The 25,318-nt window shown below is 39.4% G+C and overlaps 1 long non-coding RNA gene across 1 annotated transcript in view; it reads left to right on the forward strand.

Moving 5' to 3' along the window:
* The window catches only part of LOC111821599 (uncharacterized), a 64,811-nt gene that overhangs the window by 28,063 nt on the left and 11,430 nt on the right, over positions 1 to 25,318 (forward strand). Inside the window, exon 3 of the long non-coding RNA XR_002824965.1 lies at positions 18,642 to 18,800. This is a non-coding gene — a long non-coding RNA (uncharacterized LOC111821599). The remainder of the gene's footprint in view (positions 1 to 18,641; positions 18,801 to 25,318) is intronic.

Below are 25,318 nucleotides of genomic sequence, written 5' to 3' on the forward strand. Positions count from 1 at the left end.
TGGAGCTGATGCCCTGAATTTGGACTTGTAGCCTACTGGACTGTAAGAGAATAAACTTCTCTTTGTTAAAGCCATCCACTTGTGGTATTTCTGTTAAAGCAGCACTAGATGACAAAGACAGCAAGTGACCTTGAGCAAGTTACTTTACCTCTCGGAGCTTCAGATTACTCATGGGGCTTTTTGTGTGAGTTATGAAAGGGATATAGATATATACACATACATATATACATATACATACACGAGTTATGAAAGGTACACACACACGCACACACAGAGCCCTGGTGGCCCAGTGGTTAAGAGTTCAGGCTACTAACTGAAAAGTTGGCAGCTGGAATCCACCAGCTGCTCCTCGGAAACCCTATGGGGTAGTTCTACTCTGTCCTGTAGGGTCACCATGAGTCAGAATCGACTCAATGGCAACAAGTTTTTAGGTTTATATGCTTATATATATACATACATCCAGTGTTTTCTCCTCTCTTCCTCTTCCCAATGATACAAGAACAGAGTGGTAATGCATACAAAATCTCCTGAAGTACTTCCTCAGAAAAATTTCAGAGCAGTTTGGGGAGTCCCTTACTCTCAAGTACAGGTTAGTTGTCTTTGGTCACAGTCACTAAACCACAGCTACACAATTAATCATTTAGTACAAAGGTTTGGTTTCTGCATTTACTTCTCTAATGTACATTTTTCCCAGGTTCTTGCCTGGGCACTTTAGCTATAACAGAACTTCAAAGAAGTCCTCTGCTCTTGCGAGAGCTTCAAAGGCTTTCTGCAGGGTCAATTAGCACCTATAAAATGTATCTCTGTTGTCACTAATGGCTATTAAACTGAAGTGAGGGTTAATGAGGACTGATAACCACCACCTCGTGGGATTGTTGTTATGTAAGTTATGTTATGTAACTCTCTGTTCTGAACATCCAATCTATGATTCAGGATTCATTAACTAGTATAGATCTGGGATTCTTTTTATGGTTCTTGCAGGTAAGGAGCTTTGTTGTGCACCTGGCAATAAGCATAGCTTCGGTGCCTGCCTGGCCATTAAAATAGTTGGCAAGACTTCCTGATGAAATGAGAACTGATCCTTTCCCTTCCACCCCCGCCATGGTGTATATGTGCTCTGAGAGGTTCCAAAAACTCAAGTGGGCACATTAGCACCAGGCAGTAGAGCACAGCATCTAGATCACGGAGCAAGACTACCTGAGCTCAAAACTTACCTCTGCTGTTTTCTATCCTCTTGACCTTAGGCAAGTCAATTAACCTACCTGTACCTTCATGTTCCAGGTCCCTGGGTGGTAAGAACAGTTAGCCCTGGTGGTGCAGTGGTTAGGAGTTATGGCTGCTAACCAAAAGGTGGACAGTTCAAATCCACCAGCCACTCCTTGGAAACTCTATTGGGGCAGTTCTACTCTGTCCTACAGGGTCGCTTGAGTTGGAATCGACTCGACGGCAATGGGTTCAGTTTGGTTTGGTTTACTAGCTTAAAGTTTGGTGGTTTAAACCCACACCATTACCATGAAAGAAAGGACTGGTGATCCACTTCTGTAAAGATGACAGCCAAGAAAACTCTATGGAGCAGTTCTATTCTGTAACACATAGGATTGCCATAAAGAGGAATCAACTAGATGGCAAAGAGTTTGGTTTTTTTGGTTTCGGCCTTTGTTTCCTTATGTATAAGATAGGGCTGATAAAAGTACTTACCTCCAAGAGTTGTAGGGAGCGAAAGGAATAAAGACACTCACATTTGTGGTCACTCACATTTGGTGACCATATGAATGGATTTTTCATTAACAAAGGTAAGTGATATTTAAAGTCAATGATGAAATATCCTAACTTTGAGTTTTTATTGTGTTTAGAAGATCTTATATGAATATCTCTCAAATTATCATATAATTACATATATACACACGCATACATTTCTATATGATGTAGATAAAGTGATTCATTACACAGATGTTTGCTTTGTGTCTTTTTTTATTTGTTTCTTCTGATTATAAAATTAGCATGTTCTAAATCTATTTTTGAAAGAACCAAAAAATATAAAGGAACAGGAAAAAACTTCACCTATATGCAATTACCCAGAGGCAGCTGTTATTTTGTCACATTCTCTTTTAAACAATTTTTAAATAAGGAATACCACTGAATTAAAAATCAAAACAAGTATTTGGGACTTATAAAAGTATATTTGATAGGTATGAAATTTCTGGTAAATAGAAGTACTGGTTTTTCTGCTCATTAATATTTGGCTCATTTTGTTATACATTCCATTTTTCCTTGATTCTTAGAATCACACAGCAGTGAATTCAGGTCCCAGCTCCACTACCTACCAGATGGGAAGATTTAATAGGTCACATAATGTAAACACTTGGGGTCCTGCCTACCACATCTCAGGAGCTCTGGAAAATTTCACTCCCTGTTTCCGTCTTCTGCCTCTCCATCTGCTCCTTTCCTACAGAAGATGGATAGTTTATTCGCCAGAGTTCCAAGGAAATGTTTCTTGGGGAGCTCCAGAGGCAGGAGCAGACTGTATTCCTTGCTCACTCTTGTAGGGAGAGTGAGTCACATCACAAAAAGAAGGAGAAAGTGGAGGAAAGAGAGCAAGAGTAAGAAATCTTCTTAAAATTTCATTATGGGATGGATAATGGAAACTACCATACAGCTTTTTTAAGAGAACCTACTTGAAAAATTCATCGTTTTTGAAGAATTCTGAAGTTGGATTTTTGCTTTGGTTGGTTGGTTAGTTGGTGCTTTGCGGGATGTGTGGATAGGCCTAGCAGTCCTCAAGACAGCCAGCTTGTGTTCTTCTTCCCTCCCAAAATGGACCAACTCCAAAAGTACTAATCATAAGAGTTATATTTACCAGGGTTTGTCATAATATACTATGTACTACCGGAAGTAGGAACAAATCTGTCTTGGAGGAAGTACAGCCAGAATGGTCCTTAGAAGCAAGGATGGTGAGACTTCATCTCACTTATTATGGATATGTTGTCAGAAGGAACCAACCACTGGAGAAAGACATCACGCTTGGTAAAGTAGAGGGTCAGTGAAAAAGAGGGAGGCTATTAATAAGATGGATTGACATACCAGCTGCAACAATGGGCTCAAATATAGCAGTGATTGTGAGGTTGGCACAGAACCAGGCCACATTTTGTTCTCTTATACAGAAGGTCACTATGAGTCTGAGCCGACCCAACAGGACCTCACAACAGCAACAATTATATGCTGTTCTAGGCTGGTAATTTTAGAAATAACACTCTAAGAGAGGATATCTTCTATAGAAAAAAGAAAACCCCTGGTGTTTCCCATGTATGTGATGTAATTTTCCATCTTGAAGCCCTTGCTTGTGCTTCTTTTGGAAAGATCGCCTCCTCATCAGCTCCCCAACACTGAATTCCAAACAAAACTTCAAGTCTCAGTGGAACCGTACATTCTTCTGCTGAATGCCCAAATTATTGAAATATATCTCTCTTCTGATCTATTCTCTTTTTCTTTTCTTCCATTTGTGTTCCAATTGGCCTGTCTTACCAGCTCTGTTAGACTACTGTATACATTTCATGATTTCATACTGTTTAGTATACTGTCTGGCACATAGTAGGTGCTCAATAAATATTTTTGGAATTAATGAATGAAAAAATGTATTCCCAGTAGTTCAGTTTTCTTTCTCTCCTTTTAATGAGAATTATAAATATACGAGTGAGGTTTACCTGGAGACTTTTACATTTCTCCTGACAATAACACTTATTACTATTATTATTATTACTAGTTTATGTTAAACAACAGTATTTACGTAGTATTTCTTAAACGCTGTGAAAATAAACATTCCTCTTAACTTTGGCTAAGCCATGTTGAGAGAAAAGTCTTGATTAGGTGATCATGAGAGGAAAGCTCTTGATAATCCCTAAACTAGTTGTTTGTGGCTGTTGTATAAATGAAGGATAAACATGCAAAAACACAGCAACTTGGCATTTATTTAGTGAAAATAAAGTTACAGCTTCCGTCTCTTGTGGTATTTAATATTGCTGAGACACGACAAGGAACAAGGAGCTTCACAGTTGATAATCATATTTAATAATGCTTCTTAACACTGCCAGACGTCTTCACGTTTATAAATCACTTTACACATATGGATTCATATCCCAGATGAGGATGCAGGACACAAGGGCACAGAGGGATTGGGTTGTCTAAGCTCATCTAGCAATTTCCTGTTAATATTGAAATAAAAAATTGGTATAAGTATGCTTGAAGTGATTCCTCTCATGATACATTTTTTTTTCATATTAAGATTAAACGGTTACTCAGTGACAAGTACCTTGAGAAGTTTATAAGTTTATACATTCCCTTCAATTTTTGTGCTTATATACATTCAGTTAATACAATCTATATTCATATTTGCTTAAAATAACATCAGGAAGAAGTCTGTCGTGAGCATTGCCCTCTTTTAAAGAATTAAAGACATGAGATCAAAATGACAACAGCAACTCTAAAGCACAGATGAGAAGGTTAAGAGGCGTAGAGTCTAAGTTAATGGTGGTGACAACATGGGCAGAGATAGTGAGAACGGTGGACACAATATAAAGTATGCCACCATCATCGATGAACTGTACTTGTAAAAACTGTTGATTGGATGTATGTTTTGTTGAACATATTATCATCCAAAAAAAAAAAAAAAATCAACATCAGGATTATTATAAATATGCAGTTTTATATTTTGCTTCTGTACCTTACATCATGTCTATTTTTCCATGTTGGTATATATTATTTGAAAGCATGATTTAATGGCTGTATAGTAGCCAACTGTTCGGATATATCATAAAATCCTTTATCCATATTTTTTTCCACTGGTTATTCCCAGTTTTGTTTTGTTCTCTTTTTTTCTGTTATAAATGATACTGCAGTGAATATCTGTATACCCAGATTTGTGTGTACATATTTACTTGCTTTCTAAATTATAGTTTTATATGTGAAATGATTCCTATTTCTTTTAAGCTTAATGAATCTACAAAACTGAAAGAAATATAATATTACAAGTTATCTTTAGTATTGTGATTCTTTACAAGGACTGAGGTTCAGAGCCTGATATAATGGAAAGACTCATGACCTGGGACCAAAGAAAACGGACTTCTAACTCTAGCTCTACCTCCAGCTACTGAAGGCAGCAGGAGCTTCTGCTCTTCGTCACCCTAGATGAAGTGTGAGGCTTCTCTAAGTTCCCCACTTTAAGATCAATTTAAGCAGGAATTTTTGAACTTCAGTGTACATCAGGATCACGTGGGGTCATTAGAACAGAAATGACTGGGCATACCCTGAGAGTGTCAGATTCAGAAGGTCTGTCTAGGGTCTAAAAATTTGCATTTCTAACAAGTTTCTAGATACTGCTTGGTCTAGGTAACACACTTTGAAAACAAGTGAAGTAGAACATTTTTTAGAAGAGGCACCAGGATGGTGAGGATACAAGAGAAATGTCCTCTCTTACTTAAAACAACATGTAAGGTATAAAAGTCGATTCAGAACCTTCACCTGGAAAGGAACAGAGAAGAAGGATCACTGGATTCTAACCCTTTGAATCTAACTGTTCCCTTGGGACTCATGCTGATTTCTTCCCCCACAAGGCCACATCCCAGAGATGAATTGCTTTTCCATTAATAGTTTAGGCCAAATGTGTCTTCATATCCTAACCATTAGTTCCCTTGAAAACAGCTGAGACAAGATAGAATTGTTCAAAGTTACTTTACCAACACTAAAGATGAATTGAAAGAGAACAAAGGACAAGAAGCAGAACAATGTCTAACTTACACATTATGAATATTTGACCATTCTATTACTTAGTGGATTCAGAAGAATTGAAGTTTTGAATCATAGCACACTCACTCATCCCAGATGGCTGTACTGCACCTCTAGGGTCCCAGGACTACTTCTTATTCCTCTTGCATGGTTTCTTTGTTTCCCTGAACCTAGTCTGCCTCCATATGGCAGGAACTGTGCCCCTTTTTACCTTGCAAGTGACAGTCATCTGGTCACTCTGCAACTAAAACTATTTAAGGCCAATCCACTTGGTCTAGTTTGGTCTTAAGAAGCCCTGTTGGTGCAATGGCTGAGTGCTCAGCTGCTAACCGAAAGGTCGGTGGTTCGAACTCACCCAGTAGCTCCATGGGAGAAAGATCTGACAATTTGCTCCTGTAAATATCACAGCCTAGGAAGCCCTGTGAGGCAGTTCTGCTCTGTCACATGGGCTTGCTATGAGTCAGAATCGACTCAGTGGCACCGAACACCAACAACAGCTTGGTCGTGCCTCTTCTTCAGGCAACTAGGAGGGTTTTAGTGACTGACAGATAGTTAACCCAGCCTATGTCACCCAAGACCCAGTGCCTATACATTAGGTATGTATAGATGGGTTCAACATAACAACACTTTTATCATAGCACAATTTTATCATGTGTGTAACAAGAACTGCACACCTACAATATTTAGGCGGTGAGAGAGGAGTAATGGCTATTGCGTCAATAAGTGGACATGAAATTATGCACAATTAGACTAATTGGAGGACATTGGAATGTCAATGCTCAGTACACTCCGTGGGTTTTAATTAGGGTCTTTCAATCATGTGATCCGAAGGAATGAACCTAGGACTGATAGGTGGATACTAAAAGGTAAAAATCAGATAAATAACATTTATTGAGCATCCAATGTAGTCACTTTTAACTTAATACTTTTAAAATGTGAAACACTTCATACTTCTACTTAAAACACTTCAATGACTTTCAAACGCACTTGGAACAGAATCTAAGCTCTTTAACATGTCCTACGTGACCTGGCTCATACCACCTCTCTGATCTTATTCCTTCCATTCTCCTCCATGTCCACCATGCTCCAGACATGTAGACCTTCTCTTTGTTCTTTGGACAGGCAACGTTCATGCTTTCCTCAGCGCCTTTGCCCTTTCTATTCCTTCTGCCTGTGGTACTCTCTCCTCAGAGCAATGCTGACTCCATTTATTCATGCAGATCTCAGCAAAGAATTTCCTCTTCAGGGAGACCCGTCTTAACCACCCTCTGTAAAATATAAAATTTCTACTTTGCAACCAGCCACTTTTTAACCCATATTCTCACTTTATTCTTTTCATAGCCCCAACCAATACTTTAAATTAGTTTATTGACCAGGTTAATTGTTACTGTCTTTCTTCACACCAGAATGTACGTTCCACGAAAGGAGAGGTCTTGTCTATTATTCATTCTAGCCTGCATCCTTAGCACCTAGAGTACTGCCTGGTACATAACAAGGAGGAAGGAAAGAAGGAAAGAGTGAAAGAAGGAGGGAAAAAGGAAAAGGAAGGAAAAAAAAACAAGAGGGAGTTAAAAAGTTTTAATCTACCTGTTTTTAAGCATTTTATTAGCCTGTAGGAGTCTTACCTACATTTTAGTAATGTACATTTTAGTTATGAAGATTTTGTGGTGCTTTTGAAGATAAATAACTGACACATAATCCAATCCATTTTTCTTCTCAACCACCCAAACTGTCTTATTCAACCACTCTGTTTTAGAGATGAAGAAGTTAAAGGGCTGTGAAATTGACTTGCCCACGGTCATGTGTCAGAGCTGACACAAGTCTTTCCACTGCATCACCCTGGAATTTCTTCAACCCTCCAACAAGACTTACACCTTTTCTCTAAAGAAAGCAAGAGAGAGTTCAGAGTCCTTATTTTTAAACCTGCATTAAATGGAAACCTTTGGAAGAGCAGGTGGTGGTAATGCTATGAATCTGGCTCAGCAAGGGAACACTGAGGTCATGGTATTTTTCACATTTAGTAACTTCAAAAATACAGACATGATGTAAACTTCCTAAGACTTGTTGCCAGCCTAGTGATACTGGTAACTCTGGGCAGGAAGGCACATCATTGGTTAGATGGGGTCGTTGTGGCCAATGAGTTCTCTCTAGTCAAGAGAGATGCTCAGCTAATGCTTTCAGAAGGCTGTCCTGGATTCACATCCTGCTTACAGTAACACTAGCAAGGCTGCTTAAATTTCCTGTTAGATACATGACAAAAATATCCTATGATGTGAAGAAGTTGCTAAGACCAAATAGTACCTTCTTCATAGAGTTGAAAGATTTAAAGAGTGGATACTTTTGAAGTGCTTTGCACACTCTCTGTCACTTAGTAAGTGCTCACTAAATGCCAGTTTTTGAAACTAAAGAAGTGATTGAAAGGAAGGTAAATTGGAATGTTTGATTTTCTGAGTTAAATTTAGTGGCTCACCACTCAGCCTTCTATGGAGGATCAGACAATCATAGATGAGACCTGAAAGAGGCCATTCACAGTGATCATCTGCTTATAAATGAGGTAACTAAAGACAAACAAACAACAACAAAACAGACAAACTTAACCCAGGGCAGTGTCAAAACTAGGACTAGAACACAGAACGGGGATTAGAATTCAGTCCACTGCTTTCTTCTCTGGCCCAGATAGCAGTGTTTATAGCACTTTGCACTTGGCCCTTTATTAAAACTTCATTCTATGTTAAATACCCTTAGCTCTCCAATAACAAGACATACAGCTCTACCTTTAGACTAGGGCTATGGTATTTTCAGTTTCTTCATATGCATATGAAAGTTGGATGATGAATAAGGAAGACCAAAGATGAATTGATGCATTTGAACTATGGTGTTGACGAAAAATACTGACTATCCCATGGACTGCCAGAAGAATGAACAAATCTGTCTTGGAAGAAGGACAGCCAGAGTGCTTCTTAGAAGCGAGGATGGGAGACTTGTCTCATGTACTTTGGACATGTTATCAGGAGGGACCAGTCCCTGGAGAAGGACATCGTGCTTGGTAAAGCAAAGGGTCAGCAATAAAGAGGAAGACCCTCAATGAGATGGATTGACACAGTGACTGCAATAATGGGCTCAAACACAGCAATGATTGGGAGGATGGCACAGGACTGGGCAGTGTTTTGTTGTACATGGGGTCGCTACGAGTCAAAACTGACTCAAGGGCACCTAACATCAACAAAGGTGATCTCCGGAGGGATGTGAAATAAATGTGTGAGGTCAGGTACCATGTTGAATCAGAAGTCCATTTCCAAACCATAATTTAAATTTGTTGGTCAGTCTTTTCCATTAAACTGAATTTCCCCATATTTAATGGGGAAAGGACTTTTCCTATTATTCCTCTCTGAGTTCCCAGTGCCTAACACATAGTATGGCATTCAGATAAATATTTGTTGATTGAAATGAAGTCAACGAGTTCTTTGGCTCCTTCTAGCTCTGATATTCTAGGATTCAGTGATTGAAGTGCGGGAGGTGGGTGAAGAAAACCTTTAACTAGGTGGGTTTTCACACGCATACGGAAAGGCTACAAGGAGATGGATTGACACAGGGGTTGCAACAAGGGACTCAAACATAGCAAGGACTGTAAGGCAGTGTTGCTTTCTGTTGTGCATAAGGTCTCTATGAGTTGGAACCGACTCGATGGCACCTAACAACAACATACCTCAAATTTGGGGAATGAAGATTTTCTATTCCTGCAGAAGATCCCTAGGCTAACTCTAATTTGTGGCCTGTGTGTGGTTCATCATTTTGCAAACACATCCCCATGAATTTGTATATATATGTATATGAATATCTAAGAAAGGAGCCCTGGTGGCACACTGGTTAAGGCAACTGCTAACAGAAACTTTGGCGGTTCAAAACCACAGGTAGCTCCATGAGAGAAAGATGTGGCAGTCTGGTTCCGTAGAGATTTACAGCCTTGGAAACCCTGTGGGGTCACTATGAGTTGGAATTGACTAGACAGTGGTAGGTTTGGTTTGGTTTTATATGTCTAAGAAAACTGAAAATTATTTTAATGACTTTACTTCATCAGTGTTGCTCTGTAGATATATTTTCTCATAAATCAAATAATTTTCTGCTATGAATTTACATATAACTTCAGGATGTTTTAGCTCTAATTGATTGACCTTCAATTCACATGTAAGTTTTAGGAGGAAAGCTAAACAATTCCCTTCATCTCTGTGGAGGTGGAGGTGGAGGTGGACAAGATCGGTGCTTGCCACTTCACCATTAGTGATGTCCGCTTGCATTCATCAGCAATTTACCTTATCAAGCGGAGTAAAAAAAAGAGCGCAGTGACCTGAGAATGTAAGAACCTGGGCTTAACTCCTAGCTCTGGTGTTTTGCACACTCTCTAATTGTTAGAATAGGAAACTTCCCATTTCTGACATTCAGTTTCTTGGTCTATAACACCAGAGTTAAAAAAAAAACAAACAAAAACCAAACCCATTGACATAAGTCGATTTGGGCTCACAGCAACCCTGTAGGACAGAGTAGAACTGCTCTATAGAGTTTCCAAGGAGTGCCTGGTGGATTCGAACTGCTGACCTTTTGGTTAGCAACCATAGCACTTAACCACTACACCACCAGGGTTTCCAAAGCCAGAGAAGACTCTACTAAATGATTCAACTCTCTCTCCCAAGAAGTCAAGGATCTGTCAATAAACACCAAAAGGTTTAGGAGATGTCCCAATTACATTCCTCCTAACTCCCACGTGCCTATGAATGACTTAGTAGCAGAAAATAGCCGTGTTCCTCTCAACGTGGATTTAGCTTTCTCCAAATCCAAGCAGCTGGATAAATAAGCAGATGCATTTGTGCTATTGCAAGAGAAAACACAAAGTTGCCTGCACTCAAGCAGCAGTGTTTTCCCAAGTTTCATGAGAGTTAATTTGGGATTTTTCACCCCCACATCTCAGTGGTCCCAAAACCCTGCCAATGTGATCTCTTCATCTCCATTATATTTCCTGTGTGTTGCTCCCCTTAGTCTAGCTCACAGTCAATGCAGAGATCAAACCCTCTGCCTCTCTGATCTGCATCACTGCAACAGCTTATCGTCCATCCTTAGCTTCACTCTCCCTCCATCTATTCTCCTCTTTGTCCAAGGTTGATCTCTGTAGAACATAAATTTAACCTTGGTCCAAACCTTCTTAAAAGTCCTGAAGGCTCCTGATCACCTTCAGAATAAAATCTAAACTATTTAGCTTTACTTTCACATGATTTGGCCCCAACCTGTCTTTCTAATTTCGTCTCCTTCCCCACTCCCATCCACACACCCTACATTCAGCCTGAAGGAAATGCGTGTTTCTCTAGAATAAGGTTATATTAACTGAGCACTTGCAAAGTGCCAGGTGCTTTTACATATATTATCTCATGTTATCAAAGACTAACACAATAAGATAGGTATTATTATCTCAGTGTTAATAGAGAGTTTGGGCAACTTCTCCAAGATTACTCAGCTATTAAGAGAGATGGTAGGACTTAAACACAGGTCTGTGACTTCAAGATGTTTCTACTTGGCCATGCTGCCTTCCCAAGGACACTTTACACTTCCCTTCTTTACACATGCTCTTTCTTCTTTCTGGAAGGTCTTTACCATTTCTACTTGTTAGAGACCCTACTCATTCCTTAGGTTCATCTAAGATGCCACAACCTCTGTGATTTTTTTTTTTCTTTTTTTAAATTCTTTTAATGCAATTAATTGTTCTCTCTTCTGTGATCCAGTACTTTGCTTGTATACACCCATACCGGTATAAATTATATTAGAGGTATTGTGTCCATGCCTTAGACTCCTATGGAAATGTAAGTTTCAGGAGGGCAAGACCATGTTCCATTTAACGCTATACCTGGCATTTAGTACGGTGTCTGGCACATGGCACAAGCTCATTAAATCTCTTTCAGAATGACTGAATACATAAATAATTAAAATATTTCTATTTTTGTCTCTATTATGCTCATTTTTAAATTTAGATCTCACAGAGATATAGCAAAATCAACCACTAAATACTGCACAGTCCTTGAGGTTGACACAGAGAGAAAATGTAGAAAAGAGCATATCTCAAACTTCAAAAATAACAAATTTTTACTCTGAAGTGCTACACTGCTAGTGATAGAACTAATTACTCCTAAAATGAACTGCAACCACTTTCTTGTAAATGACTCAAAAATATTTTTATACTGATGCTGTGGTTAAAAATAGCCATTTTGTCTAAATTGCTCAAACAGTAGTCGGTTTCCAATCTTGGAACAAAATAAAATTCCCAGTCTTTCTGTGGGGATAGGTGGTGATGTTTTCCCTCCTGAACTCACAGTTGAGCAGAGAGTTGGATGCGTTCCAGAGTGGGTGCCACATTTTTAGTTTATTACAACAACAACGACAATTACCAAGATACAAGCACATGGCCCAGTCTAAGGCTTTTGTGGAAAGCATTATGCAGTCCCCCAACAAGACTCTCTAGATTTAGTCAGACATGCCTATTTACCCATGGTGGGAAGAAACTATCTCAGCAATCTCACGTGCCAAGAAGAGATCATTTGTAAAGAAGCTGCTAGCTATTTTAGAGAAGGTAAATAAAGGCGAATTAATGCCAGCAACTGTGCTTTGTGTCTCTGAAATGGCATTAATGAAAGAGAAAGCTTTCTTTTGGTAGCAATTGTTAAGCACACAGAGACTCACAGTTCTGTTAGTTCCCATCCACAATGAGCTCCTCTCCATGCCCTCCGTCTCTGCCCTAATGGAGAAAGAACTACCAGCATAACCTTCCTTCCTCGAATCTGTCAACTCTGTTTAGCCTTTGGACCAGAATAATATTCCTAAAAACACAGGTTGTATCATGTTATGAGTTTTCACAGGAATCTGAAACATCTTGCATCTCCTAGGCTAATAGGAGCAAGGCTTTCAAAACCTACCTCACTTCACCTTGGAATGCCCTCTCCCATCCCATAAAACTCTCACCGTCTTCAAGGTACAGCTCAATTATCACTTTCCCAAAGAAGCAAGCATCCCAGCCCCAATTCAAATGACTTCTTTCTCTACATAGTCATATTTATTTTTTCTGTGCTTTACATCACATTCCTTGCTTGTGAATTTTAAATGTCCCAAGGACAGAAACCATGTCTTACTTATTTTTGTATCTTGCAAAACATCTAATGAAGTGGCTAACCAAGTGTTTATTCTTACTGAATGAATGACTCAAGAACAAATGATTTTCTTGTAGCTAAACCTAAGAAAGATTTAGGCATGACAGCCTTTTCCTCAGAGAAAATTCCTGATCTTAAAGCGTTATCTCAACAAGGAAGATTCGAGTGAGGTTGTGGAGAAATATCATGAAACTTCGATCATTAACCAAAAAACCAAACCAAACCTATTGCTGTCGAGTCGATTCCATCTCATAGCAACCCTAAAAGACAGGGTTAGAACTGCCCCATTGGGTTTCCAAAGAATGGCTGGTGGATTCGAACTGCCAACCTTTGGGTTAAAAGCCAAACTCTTAACCACTGTGCCACCAGGGAGTTCATGGTTGCAAGCATGCCCCTGTACCCTGCTGGTTCTTGATGTCCATCCAAAATTAAATATATAAATATTTTTCAGTAGGCTAGACTTGCAAAGACTTAAAAATAAACAAACAAAGCATTCTTTAAATAGAAGAGGGTTTAGATTTTCCCCCAAACTTAAAGTCTGGGCAAGGACCTATAACTCTGAAACGTATTCTCAGTATTTTGAGATATGTATTTCATACTTGTGAGGTCAGAAATATCTAATATTATATTTTAATTTAAGTTAAATGTTTTAAGTTGAAATAGCAACTTCTTAATTTTGCAAAACTCACTATAATTATTTAGTATCTATTAAATGAGTTGCATATTTGTGGATTAAAAAATTGACTGAGATAGAGTAAGCTAAGTGAGGCTGGGATTAGGCCAGACCAAATATGTCCACCCAGTCATTGTCAGGGAAGCTGGGATGAGAATCCACACAGTTTAAGTTTAAAGATCAGAAGTTATTGTTAGTTTCAAAGAGCAATGTTACCAACTCTACTGTCAAGTCTATTTTTTTCTCTGTTTTCCGATCTATTAGTATCTAGTTTCAACTTTATTTCCTCCTTTCTACTACTTTTTTTCTTTGTTGTTGTCATTAGCTGCAATCAAGTCGGCTCCGACTCATGGTGACCTTATGTATAACAGAATGAAATGTTGCCCTGTCCTGCAACATCTTCACGATTGTTGGTATATTTGAGTCCAACTTTTTTTCATAGGTTCATTTCACTGGTGCCTTTCTACCTTCTAATTTTTCATGCTTGGTTACTACCTTTCTGTCTTGACTTCTAACGAAAGTATTAAAAAGAAAATTCTGCCTTTGAGTTTAGTCTTGGCTCTGAATCATGAATAAATTGCTATAGTTATAGGCAGGCATGAATAAATTAATGGTATAACTATGTGATGTAATATTACGCAATACTTTTAAAAACTTCTAAATGATCTTCATCACAAGCAAAATAAAATGTTTACAATAAGTTGCTAAGCAAAAAAAAAGTTCTAGACATTTTATATAGCATGCCTCAATTTTTAAAATCCACTTACCGTATTTTTACACAAATAATGCATGACTTCTACGTTTGTTTGCCAACCATGCCCTCCCCCCAGAGGTATTTTTGTATCACTAAGCCATTTTTTCTTTTTTACATATTGCTGTAAAAAGTTACGTAGTGCACTTACGAAAATACCTCATGGGAGAAGGCACAGTAGGCAAACAAACATAGAAGGTGAGAGTTATTTGCGTAAAAATACGATACGTGCATTATGCCAGAAGGCTACTCATCAGTGCTTATCTCTTAGAGGTGGTATTATAGGTGAATTTTGTTTTCTTCCTCATGTCATGATATGTTTCCTTTTTTGCTTGTTTTTAGAACTTGATTTAGTAAATCTTTACTACATAAGAACAATTAAGGTTATTTTTCTAAACAATGACTAAGATAATAATTAACATGTATGGGAAAATGCTTATGATAGAATATTAAGTTAAGGACACTATTAAATATGCTTTAATATTTTAATCCTGCAGTAATGAATTACATACACACACACACACACACACAAAAAAAAAAAAACACAGAAAAAAATAATCCTGGAAATAAATAGACAAAAATGTAAACTGCTATGTTCCTAATTAGAAGGGACCAGTTCCTGGAGAAGGACGTCATGCTTGATAAAGTGAAGGGTCAGTGAAAGAGAGAAAGACCCTCAACGAGATGGACTGACACAGTGACTGTAACAATGGGCTCAAACATAGCAACGCTTGTGAGGGTGGCACAGGACCAGGCAGAGTTTTGTTCTATTGTATGTAGGGTCACTATGAGTTGAAACCGACTAGATGGCACTTCATAACAACAACATTCCTAATTGTGGAATTGTAAATTAATTTTATTTTCTTCAATATTTTCCCAATTTTCTGCAGTGAGCTAAAATGAGCTATATAAAAATAAAACAAGAAAGAGATGTTATTCAATATAAACACTTACTCCACAGAATTGTGCATGTCGGCATGGATCCTGGGCTGTTCAAGTAGAATCTCAGCCACTTTCTTTGTTCCTTTCACATTCAGTTGATGAGCTCCCTAGATTAGAAAACTAAAACCAAACCCATTGACATCGGGTTGATTTTGACTGATAGCAACCCTAGATTAGAAGGTATTCAAAATACGCAGTGGTTACAACAATGGACTCCAACTTCCCAATGATCAAGAAGATGGCAGAGGATCAGGCAACGTTTTGTTGTTGGAGCCAACACAGTGACAACTAACACCACCACCCTTTGAAGAACTGTGTCTTACCCAGACCCATAGGCTCACTATCACATTACATGGTGGGAACTTGCACATAGTAGGTGCTCAGTAAGAGAGTTTAAAGGAATTATTAAATAAACCCCTCTTTTTCTAAGTAGTGGTGTTCTGAGATTTCAGAAATCTGTGTCGTTTTGCATCAGTGAGCAGTTACAGACTGGATTATTTAAACATTTGAAGTCTATTTATGAGCTCTAACTTATCCAATGATGTATTTTAATTTGGACTAAATTATTTTTAAACTGAAACGCTACCTCTTAATTTTTCAAAAACTACACTTTGTTAATCTCTATTAAATAAATTACATATTTTAAGATTCTTTAAAAAAAAGAGTCACAGACAGAATGAGATAAAGGAGGCCAGGAATCGGGCCAAACTGAGTATGTTCATTTGCCTTGGTTGATTGTGAAGGGATTGGGTCCATTTCGAGAAGCCAAAACTGATAGACCCAAAAATCAGTTGATGTTGAGGAGATGCCAACTCATGGTGACCTCATGTGTGTCAGAGTACAAGTGTTCTCCATAGAGTTTTCAATGGCCAAGTTTTTGGAAGTAGATTGCCAGGCCTTTCTCCAAAGGCACCTCTTGGTGGACTCAAACTTCCAATCTTTTGGGTAGCAGCTGAGCACGTTAACACTACACAGGGACCGCAAAACTGATAGAAAGGTCACTAATTCGTAAGTATAGATGACTACAGAGGTGAGGGTGAATTGTGTGTGTTTGGGGAAGTATGAAGGTCTAGATATCCAGTGGCATACCCTGAAATATTTAGCATTATAAGGATGGAGGATACAGCCAGATGATTAGAAACCAGAGAGAAGTGATCAGTAGGGGAATCTAGAAAGAAGACTAATTCTATATAAATATTCAAGAGATGTGCTATTGCTCATGCTTGCTTTACATGCTCCCATGCGTGATGTGTAGGAGACCTGGCAGCACTGGTCGGGCCAGTGACAACATAGTGTCTTCATGTTTGTTTTCCCCTCTCTCACATATTACTAATGAGGAACATGTTCGCTCTCTCTAAAGACTAATGGAACAATTTTCAACATTTAATAAGGCTCCCAGGCTTAATTAAAGCTGGTTTGTCCTTGAGATGCAGAAATGCCTTTAAGGATCTTGAAAACGTGGGGGTGGACACCAGAAATAAATTTGCAAGGGCATTTGGTTCAAAATGTCATACACTAAAATGGCAGGGGATGGCTGAGTAGCCTCCCTCATGGTCATCCAGACTAGCCCCATAGGCAATGGGTGACTCTACAAACAGAAACTGAAAGAACTGTTTTCTCTAAAACCCTTGGAGACACCATGGCACTTCCTTGGAACCTACATAAAAGAAGTAGTAAAGAAAAATTTTCCCTACTTCTGCATAGAAGCCAACTTGAATTCAGTACAAGAGGACTCCAGATTCTAATGTTACTCCTTGGGTTCCTTGAGGCCTATGGTGTATAGATGGTAGTGGAGGTAAAGACGGTTCCCAGGGAAACCCAATAGGTCTCAAAGACAGTGAAAAAGAATATATTAACAGCTTCACAGGTAGTAACATCTTCAAAGATGCTGGAACAGGAAAGAAAAGGCGTGAAAGATCCTATGTGATGAAGGCAAAACAAGTTCATAAACACAAATGGGGGATATTCCTTGGAGGTTCCTGGAAATGGTGGGAGAGAACTTTGCAAAGGGCTGAGGTCCTATATTTTCGGAGATATCAAGAGTCAGTGAAACAAGGGGCACCATTTAGCAGGTGTAAGAGTTGGAAATTTGGAGCCAGAGAGCCTGAATTCGAGTACCACTTTCTAACCATGTGATTGCGGGCAAGGTATTCAACGTCAGGAAGCCTTAGTTTCCTCCCCTGGAAAGTGGAGAAGAGGGACACAAGCATGCCTCCGTATTCTCTGTATTCACTAAGTTGCCTTGACCCGTAGTGAGGGACTACTCCACCTCCTCCCTTACATCGCACTCCTCTGTCCACGTGACCTCACTGGAATTGTTAATCTAATTGATCTAAACCAGAGAATTTCATTGGCATAGTGAGGGTATCTTAAAGTTAGATTTCATGATCCTCTTGTCTACTCCTGACCTCCCTTTAGGAAGCCGACCACACTCAAGTGCTTTGTTGTAGCCTCTACTTAAGCTGAAGACTGGGTCTGCACAACCTAACCAACCCTCACTCTCTTAAGCCTCAGGCCTAGGGTGTGTTCTCCAATCCTGTTTCATAAGAGTTGTCCTTTGTGGAATTTCCCAGACATTAATAATATCAGCATTTTCTTTCCTATTTGGCTTCTGATTCTTTTGTGAATACGCTCTTTGGCTAGGAACTCTGTTAAGAAGAGGGATGAGTGGTAGAATTTGGACACTGACCCAGCCGCACCTTCAACCACACCCATAATGCATCTCTGTGACTTTTCACAGGATTTTGGGTGGATTAAGTATGAGAATGCAGGTAACATGTTAAGCACAGTCCCTGGCATATACAGCCCATCAATAAATGCTAATTATTATTAGTAATACGCATGGATCATAAATATGTACTATCAGCTATCTCTACCTGATCATAGATACCAAGTTCTGGGAAAAGTGCTCTGGGGCTGGACATCTGAATCTTTGATTGATGGAAACTGGAAGAAATGAGTATTCTAAACTCAGCATGAATTCTGCACCCCCCTCCCCCCACCTCCAGGTTAAATAAGAAAGTGAGAATTTTTTTCTTTTTCTTTTTTTTTTTTTGAGGTATACTACTCTGTTTTCTGGGAGATTCCACTCTGTGGAATTTTCTGGTTATGCACATACTCTTTGGCTTTGGGGGAGCCGGTGCTAGTGAGACAATATGGATCCAAATACCTCAGACAAATTTTGACAAATCGTTCTGTGACAAATTCTGTTTAATAATGAAAAAAAGCTGTTTCGGGGTGGGGAGTGGGCTATATCTTCTCAAGAGATTTTTATTTTCTACATTAAAACTTTCTTTTCGATATTCTCTTGTAGGACTGAAGACCAGAGTTGGGCATAAGGAACTGGTACTCAGGGAAGAACCCAGCAGAATCATGTATGATCTGAAAAGTAGGCCCTAGCAGTGTGGTGGAAGGCCAGGAGCTGCAGAGAGGGACACAAGCAGCCCTAGACCTTTCTGATGTGATTTGGCAGGTAGGCAGTAGGAAGCATTTTTGTTCAGGATCCAATATTTCATTTTCCTGTTCTGGTTTTGCAATTTCCTTATACTACCTTCCTGTCTTTGGTAAATGTTTTTGAACCTAATGTTCAGTGCTTGGGGAGTAGCAGAAGAGGTATGCCTGTGACTACTGGAATCCCTAAAGGGAGAGGATAAATAGCCCACTGTCTTAGTCATCTAGAGCTGCTGTAACAGAAATACCACAAGCGAATGGCTTTAACAAGAGAAATTTACTCTCTCACAGTTTAGGAGGCTGGAAGTCCAAATTCAGGGTGCCAACTCTAGGGGAAGGCTTTTTCCTTCTGTCAGCTCTGGGGAAAGTTCATTGTCATCAATCTTCCCCTGGTCTAGGAGCTTCTCAGTGCAGGAACCCTGGGTCCAAAGGACACACTCACTCCTGGTTCTCCTTGCTTGGTAGTATGAGGTCCCTCTCCTCTCTGCTCGTTTCTCTCTTTTGTATCTCAAAAGAGATTGACACAAAATGCAACCTAATCCTGTAGATTGAGTCCTGCCTCATTATCATAATTGACTCTAATTCTACTTCATTAACATCTTAGAGGTTAGGATTTACAACACATAGGATAATCACAAAATGGTGGACAATCACACAAAACTGGGAATCATGGCCTACCCAAGTTGACACACATGTATGGGGGACACAATTCAATCCACAACACTCACCAATGTGACTGTGAGGCTGACGAAGGTGAGTCAAAGAGCCAGTTGAAGCCAGAGTCTGGATAACAAAATATGTAAAGATTTCTGCAGAATCCTCAGAGGCACTACTGCAGAAGTAGACTTCCGGCAGTAATGTAGACTGGGGCATGCTTTATTGTGTTTGGATACTACAGGATAGGGAGATTTGTAAGGACTGAGAACTTGAACACTATAGTAAAAATACAGAACTGAGCAACAGCCTGTGGAGAAGATGTCCTGTTTCTGCATCTTGTTCCTTTTGGCCTTGAACATGTCCTCTTCACGCTCCAGGCTTCAGATTTCTCCCAATAAATAAGCCTCAGGGTACACCACCTCTAGGTACCTTTTGACTCTCAATATCATTGACTCCATTGCTCTATAATCAATCTATAGTCAAACACATTCAGTCAAACATTTGGGTGTTTACCATGTGCCAGGCACCAGGAAATACAAGGATGAGTAAGACGTGATTTCTGAACTTAGGGATCTTACGTTTGAGGGAGAGAGACAGATGCATAAATAGATTACTTTACACAGTGTAAATGTATAAACAGGGGAAAGGACACTATTCCAGACTGAGGATATTAGATGTAGCTTGCTAGAGATGACTCTCTCAAAATGATCCTCAAAGCTGCCTCAGGTTGTTAATTTGACTCATGCACCTTCTCTCCTTAATTTCAGGGAATACAGCAAGGATAGGTGAGACTTCTCCTTGCTAATAGCTTTTCTGCAGGAAAGGCACAGATACTGTCAGAGAAGAACAGATTGCTAAACGGTAGCAGTAGAAATATATCTGTGGAGGATAGAGTCAGCATAGTGAAAGGCAATGGACTGGGTTTCAGTAGACTCAAGTTCTAATTCTGATGGCCACTTAATTTGCCATGCAACTCTGGGCAATTCAGCAGACCACTATGAGCCTCATTACCCTCTTCAATGAAAAGGGAGTCATACTATTCTCTTCCTCCTCCAGAGAGCTGTCATGAGGATCAAAGGAGGTACCGCATATGAAGGTGCTTTAAACAGTTATAAAGAAGCTTCCTCATTCATTGAGAATAAACTCTGAAAAATACGTTATTGTTGTTGTTCTTAGGTGCTGCTGAATCAGTTCCGACTCATAGCAACCCTATGTACGTACTGAAGAGTACGGCTCTCCTTTAAAGACAAGGAGAATGTCTGGTGCAGGAAGGGACTATTGCAGAGAAGTGGGCAGTGTTTTACTGTTCTCCTTAACAAGTGGGAGGTTGTAGGATCTTGGAGGATTAGCTTGTCCCCTAAGCAGTCTCATAGACCTATATGCCGTCCTTGTGTCAGTGGGCAACAGGGACAGCACTGGGTGAAAGACAAGAACAGTGTCAGCAAGGGGCTGGGTGTCACCCATTGGTCATGGTGACAGCTGCCAGGGCTCAGATCAGAGGGCTGCAGCACGTGAGGACGGCCAGTGGATTGAATCAGATACATTCCCGAGACCTTGGATCACATGCCCAGGATAGTGGTCCTTGCTCATCTACGCTCATTCCCCTACTCAGCCTCCCTGAGCGTGTGCTTTCCAGGCGGCTGTATCTGCTTTCCTACCAGAAAGGATTACTCATCTGTGCTCTCGCAGCCCTGCCGTCAACACCAAGGAGAGCGCCTGCCACCCTGCTGGGGTCACAGGATACCCAGACCTGCAGGTTATGAAGCTCAGAAGCTCCACAGGCACATTCCCTGGAAAGCCGACAGGGCTGTGCAGCATGTCCATCACACCCCTCAGTGTACCTAACACTTAAAATCATGTTTGGACATATTCAGAGCAGCAGAAAGACATGCTAAGGAAGGGTGCTGGACCTTGAGTCATTCACCTCAAATCACCCGAAGGGAAGGGAAATCAACTTATATAAGAACTAATGGTTGCTGGATGGTGCACTAGGGCGTGTTCCCAGATTTTAGAAATTTATCCTCAGAGCCACTCTCAGAGGTAGATATTTTTATCGCTACATTTGGGATAAGGGAGCTGAGGCACAGAGACTCTAAGTAGCTTACCTGAGGTCACCCAGTGATTGAGTTGAACCTAGAAATCCAACACAAATCAGGGCCATTACAAAGTCTGTGCTCTCGACCTCAGTTTCCTATCTAGAAAGTGAGAGTCACGGTGATTTCTAGGATCCCTTCTGTCTCCAGAATTTTTTGATCCTTTTAAGCCATGCGCTCTGGGAGTGAAGTATTTCATACTTTTTTGAACTGTGAGGACTATTTATATCTTTCTGCTCACTGCATCCTCTCTTCCTGGCATACATTAGGTGTCTAAAAACAGTAGTTGGATTGAATTGAACTGTATTTTAAAAATCTCATTTTCCTCTTCTGTAAATTGATAATAATTGTCCCTGAATTGAAAGTCTCGGAAGGTTGTTATGAGGCTCAAATGAAGCTCCTGTGTTTGATAGCACTTTTAAAAAATGTGTTATTGAAGTATAATATACATACATATAGAGAACTATATATACCATAACTGTACTCAGTGATTTTCTTACAATGAACACCCTGGGTCCAGATCAAGAAATGGAATATTACTAGAATCCCAAAAGGCTCCTTGGTCTCCCTCCCACTCACTACCCTTCTATCCCAAGGAAAACCACTGTCCTGGCACCTGACAGCACAGGTAAATATTGCCTGCTTTTGTACTATATTTGGATGGAATAATACATATGTCTTCTTGTGTCTGGCTTCTTTCCATTTGTTAGTGAGTTTCTTCCATACTTCTGCATACCATCTTAAATCATTCTTACTCATTGGTGTATAATATTTCATTGTGTGAATATACTGCACTTTATTTATGTATTTCGCTGATGGTTGGTGTTTTAGTCATCTAGTGCTGCTATAACAGAAATACCACAAGTGGATGGTTTTTAACGAAGAGAAGTTCATTTCCTCACAGTCAAAGTAGGCTAAAAGTCCAAATTCAGGGCATCAGCTCCAGGGGAAAGCTTCTTCCTCTCTGTCGGCCTTCTTCTTTTCAGTGTTCTCCCGGACTAGGAGATTTTCTGCACAGGGACCCCTGTCTAAAGGACGCGCTCTGCTCCCGGCACTGCTTTCTTGATGGTATGAGGTCCCCCTGTCTCTCTGATCACTTCTGTCTTTTATATCTCAAGAGATTGCCTCAGGACACAATCCAGTCTTGTAGATCCAGTCCTGCCTTACTGACACAACTGCCACCCATCTTCCCTCATTAACATCATAGAGGCAGGATTTACAATATATAAGAAAATCACGCAGTACCAGGAATCATGGCCCAGCCAAACTGATACACACATTTTTTGGGGGACATAATTCAAACCATGACAGTGGGCATGTGAGTGGTTTTCAGTTTTTGACTGTTAAAAATAGTGCTCTCATGAACTTTCTGGAGCCCTCGTGGTTCATGGTTAAGAACTGCTCTGCGAACCAAAAGGTTGGCAGTTTGAATCCACCAGCCACTCCTTGGAAACACTATAGGGCAGTTCTACTTTGTCCTATAGGGTCACCATGAGTCGGAATCCACTTGATGACAATGGATATATATATATATATATATATATGAACATTCTACTATGTGTCTTAGTTGGACATATGAATGCATTTCAATTTTGTATGTCCCTAGAAGAATACATAGGTGTAGCTTTAGTAGATACTGCCAAACAGTTTTTCAAAGTGGTTGTATCAGTCTATATCTCCAGCAAAACTTTGATAAATTGGACTATATTAAAATTAAGAACATTTGTTTATCAAAAAGACACCATCAGGAGAATGAAAAGGCTTCTCACAAGTGGCATAAAATATTAGAAATACATATATTTGACAAATATATTAGACAGTCATGTCGCTGGTGGTTTCCTTTCTCCTGCTTTTGATAGGGAAATTGATGTTATGATATCACAGAACGTCAGATCTAGAAAGACCTTTGTCATTGTTGTTGTGTGCCATCGAGTCACTTCCGACTCATGACAACCTCATTGGACAGAGTAGAACTGCCCCATAACATTTCCTAGTGATGTAATCCTTAAAGAGTTCAGTTTCTAACTGAAAGGTTGGCGGTTTGAACCCACCAGCAACTCCATGGGAGGAAAAAAAAAAAAGACCTTTAGATATGGTCAAGTTCTAGCACCCATTATATTAATGAGGAAATTGAGACTAGATAATGGGAGTGGCTTACCAAAAGCTGGTCCCAGAACTGGGAACAGAACTTGTGTCATCAATTCTTCTTTGAGCTTCAAATACTTTTTTGTCAAATTGAATACATAATATAGGAATTTAATAAACATGAATAGGTGGTTTACTCTGTTTTTGTGAGTGTCTTTTATGTGCCAAGCTGTATTAGTTATATATTGCCTCTTAAGAAATTACCATAAACTTAAAACAACACATTTGTTATCTCATAGTTTTTGTAGGTCAGAAATCTAGGCATGGCTTAGCTAAGATTTTACAAAGTTGAATTAAAGGTGTTGAACTAAAGATGGGCAGTGTTCTCAACTGAAGGCTCTATTGGGGAAGAATCTACTTTCAAGCTCACTCAGGTAGTTCACAGAATTGATTTCTTTGTGGTTGTAGGATGGAAGCCCCCAGCTTTTTAATGGATAGAGTGTGGAGGCTTCTGACAGCTCCTAGAAGCTACTCACAGTTCCAACATGGTTGCTTATTTTATCAAACCAACCAGGAAAGTGTCTAGACTGAGTTTGCTAGGAATATGGAGTCTTATATAACATAACGGAACCATGGGGAGTGACATTCCTTTATCTTTTCTATATTCTATTGGTTAGAAGAAAGTCACTTATCTTACCCAATCTCAAGGGGAAGGGATTATCTAAGGACTTGAATACAAGGATCAGAGATCACTCAAGCCCACTCAAGCCCACTGCTAACAACCTTAAACATATGATTTTAATCAATTCTATAATAAGCAAGAAGTAAGAAATGTATCCAAAATCAACCCATTTATGATGTGTCTCATAGATGGGTATTATCAATATTGTATGACACATTATAGTTTTGCATTTTAAAATTAATATTCTTGCTAATTTGATTCCAAGTTCAGTTATTTCTATTCCAGTGAAGAAGTGCATGTGTTATTTAGCTTCTCTATAGTGTGATGCCCTGGGATAAAGCTGATATTCTGTCCTACTTCTAACTATGCTCACAAGGCCTCATTAATTAGATATTATTATTATTGAAAACTGAGGAAATTGAGGTACAAAGAAATTAAGTAATTTTTACAAGGCCATTCAATTAGTAAATGTTGGAGTTGGAAGCCAAATCTAGGTCTGCGTGTTATCAAACTATGTACACACTTGTCTAAATTTTATTCCACAGATAATGGTTTGTTTGTTTACATTTTCCTAGTGAAATAGAAAGAAATTTTATTTCACACTTTAGGATAATTAGTCCTATAAAGGTAATAAAAAGGCATTGGAGGTATGAAAGACAGGGACTATGAACTCCACAAGGGTGGGGACCATGAAGATGTTACTCACCTCTGACTTCTAGATGCCTGGCACAACCTGTGATATATAAACAATTTTCAATAAGTACATATTTAAGGAATAGAGGAAAAAACAAAAAACAAAAACTAAGGGAAGAAGGGAAGATCGGCATTATCTACAGCAGTATGAGTTGTTTAGTAGGACATATTGACATAGCTTTTTCGACCAGCCATGGGAAGTGGAGTTCACCAAAATCAAAAATCCCAGTTTGGATTACCAAACAATATGCACAATCTCTTACTTTACTCCAGCAAGATCCTCTCTTTCTCTCTGACTTTGATCTCATCTCTGATATTTATCCTAGGTAT

The sequence above is a fragment of the Trichechus manatus genome, unplaced genomic scaffold (assembly GCF_000243295.1).
Source record: "Trichechus manatus latirostris isolate Lorelei unplaced genomic scaffold, TriManLat1.0 scaffold00092, whole genome shotgun sequence".
NCBI classification, from domain to species: domain Eukaryota; kingdom Metazoa; phylum Chordata; class Mammalia; order Sirenia; family Trichechidae; genus Trichechus; species Trichechus manatus.